This window comes from Rutidosis leptorrhynchoides, chromosome 5, assembly GCF_046630445.1.
Source record: "Rutidosis leptorrhynchoides isolate AG116_Rl617_1_P2 chromosome 5, CSIRO_AGI_Rlap_v1, whole genome shotgun sequence".
Lineage (NCBI taxonomy): Eukaryota > Viridiplantae > Streptophyta > Magnoliopsida > Asterales > Asteraceae > Rutidosis > Rutidosis leptorrhynchoides.
Genome location: NC_092337.1, coordinates 230,618,445 through 230,621,419, shown reverse-complemented (window position 1 = coordinate 230,621,419; position 2,975 = coordinate 230,618,445). Strand labels below are relative to the sequence as shown.

General features: G+C 33.4%; 1 non-coding gene across 1 annotated transcript; it reads left to right on the top strand.

Annotated features, from left to right (window-relative positions):
- Positions 1-1,106: 1,106 nt before the first annotated feature.
- Positions 1,107-1,213, top strand: LOC139851164 (small nucleolar RNA R71). Its single transcript, XR_011760522.1, has one exon. It is a non-coding gene; the product is annotated as a small nucleolar RNA R71 (small nucleolar RNA).
- The last annotated feature ends 1,762 nt before the right edge of the window (positions 1,214-2,975 follow it).

Sequence of the window (2,975 nt, the reverse complement as noted above, 5' to 3'; positions counted from 1 at the left end):
CTTGGGTGTAAGTTTTGGTGGAACTGTCTTCACCGGGTTTATCTTTACGGTTTTTGTTTCTTGTACTTTCTTATTCTTCTTCTTCTTTCCAGAGGTAGCACAAACTTTATTACCTATCATTTGCTTATACTCAACTCCTTTTCTTGGAAACGGGATAGGTGGTCTGTATGGTGCCACCACTGGCTTTACATACTCGGGTGGTGGTGGTGTTGTTACTTCTTCATTGTTACTCACATCTAAAACCTTCCCATCTTCTGGAGCTGGTTTTTCAGAATTTGTTGAAACCATATTAACGTTCTCATTCCTAGAATTTATTTCAGTATTACTCGGTAGCTTTCCTTATTCCCTCTCACTTATCATGCTAGCAAGAGTACCTACGTGTTTTTCTAGATTTAAAATGGAATCTTGTTGAGTTCTTAATGACTGATCAAACCTCTCATTTGTTTGGGTTTGAGATGTAATAAATTGTGTTTGAGATTCCATTAGCTTTGCCATCATTTCTTCCAGATTTGGCTTTTTTCTCTTCGGTTTGTTGTGATGGTTTATACAAGCTAGGTCTTTGTTGATTGAAAGTGTTGTTTTGAGTTGGTTGGTTATTCAGACCTTGTTGGTTGTACGAGTTATTGTTAGGTCCATTTGGATTGTAAAGAATGTTTTGATTTCGATTGAAGTTTGGCCTTGGCGGTTGATAATTATTTTGATAATTATTTTCCGGCCTTTGGTTCATGTAGGAAACATTCTCACGTTGTTCCATCGTTTGCTCAATGTGACAATCTTTCATTAAGTGTGGTCCACCGTATTGCTCACAACTGATTCGTATTGCGTGAATATCTTTAGTCAACTTTTCCATTCGTCTCTCGAAAGCATCTATTTTTGCTGAAACGGAATCAAAGTCATGGCTAGAATCGGCTCTAGCTGCTTTAGATGAACGAAAGATATCTTTTTCCTGATGTCACTCATGTGAGTGGGAGGCTGTGTTATCAATAATTTTGTGAGCTTCAGTTGCAGTTTTCTTCATAATGGAACCACCAGCTGCTGTGTCGATGTCTTTTCGTGTAGCAACGTCGACACCTTAGTAGAATATTTGTACTATTTGATAAGTGTCTAAACCGTGCTGAGGACATCCTCTCAACAACTTTCTGAATCTTGTCCACGCCTCATATAATGTTTCATTTGACTTTTGCGCGAACGTAACAATTTCTCCTTGAAGTCTCACGGCTTTAGATGCCAGAAAGAATCTTTTAAGAAATTTCTCAACTAAAACATCTCATGTATCAATCGCCCCTTCAGGTAACAATTCTAACCAATCTTTGGCTTCTCCCTTTAAAATCCAGGGAAATAACATGAGATAGATCTGTTCATCCTCAACTTCTCTAATTTTAAATAGAGTACAAATCCTATTAAAGGTTCGAAGATGTTCGTTTAGATCTTCTTTTGGCGTACCACTATATTGGCATTGATTAGTTACCATGTGTAGGATTTGTCCTTTGATTTCATAATCTGGCGCATTAATGTCTGGTCGCATAATGGCAGGTCCTTGGCCAGTGCGTGTAGCTCTCATTCGATCTTCCATACTTATAGGTTCCGTTATTTCCATATTTGAAATTGTTGAATCCGAATCACTAGAAGATTCTGATTTAATGGTTTGTGGTTCTGGAGAAATGATTAGTAGTTCAGGATCTTGAAATTGTCCTTGAATATCCTCTGGGTTTTCAATTTTGAAGTCGGGTTCAAAAGATGGATTATCGGAAATTTGAATTGGAGTACTTGTTCGACTAGATGATGATTCTAAAGAAAAATCAACAGTGGCAATATTAGCTAGATGTCTTGATCGAGTTACAGGTGGTGAACGTATGAAAGGTGGGGAACGTTTTGCTCGGTGCATTCACTGGATATCCTATTAGTTATAAAGATAAAAATTATTTAAGTTATCAAATTAATAGACTTTTCTGATTTTGCTCACGTTTCGAATAGCCAATAGATGCAGCAGGTAGCCAGGAACATTTAAATCAGAAGCCCACAACTCGCCACTAACAAATCCAACTATTACTACGAACCAGAAAATTTGGATGTCTATCAAATTAACCGCTTAAAATAATTTTTCGTCGAAGTTTAAAGAAGATAAAAATCTATGTCCTAAAAACTAGAGCGTAGAAATGAGAAAGAAAAAGCGCGTCGAAAAATAAGAGTTGAAAAATAAAAGTCGAAAAATAATAATAAGAAAGTAAAGCGTCGAAACTTAAAAGCCTAAAAACTAAAAATTAAAACTTGCGTCTAAAGGTATTAAAGCTTAAAAGAAATTCTAAATCCAAAACGGCAATAACTTAAAAAAAAAAAGGCACTAAAATTTATTAAAACTAAAGCGATAAGCGATGTCGTAAATTTCTAAGGCGCCTAAATCTTAATCTAAAGAAAAAGCACTTAAGGGATTTTACGGAAAAGCCTAAAAACTAGAAATATTAAAAGAACTATGGCAAAATACTAACTTAAAACTAAATACGAACGACAATAAAAATTACGAATTAAACGATAAAAAAAATACAATTTATAAAAAGAAACTAAAAATGGAAAAATTATAATTTTAATAAAAATATTATTTTTATATTATTATTATATATTATATAAAATTATTAATCTATAATAATAAAACTTAAAATTACAAATTAATATAACTAGATATAAAAATATATTATTAAATAAAACCCTAATTAGGTTTAAGTAATAATAATAAATTAATTAACCCTAATTGTGTAATTATTATGTACAAGGTTGCAGCTGTCAGAGCAGCTCCGCGAGTGCGGTACTTACTGCCCAAAAAGATCCGCGAGTGCGGAGAATGCTGGTTCAAATTGAGTTCAGACTCAAAAATCGCAGGTTCAGTTTTCTGTTTTTTTTATTTTTTATTAATTTTTTTTTTACTTTGTAACTCTTACAAAATTTAGAATATAAATGATATTTAAAATTATATTTTTAAG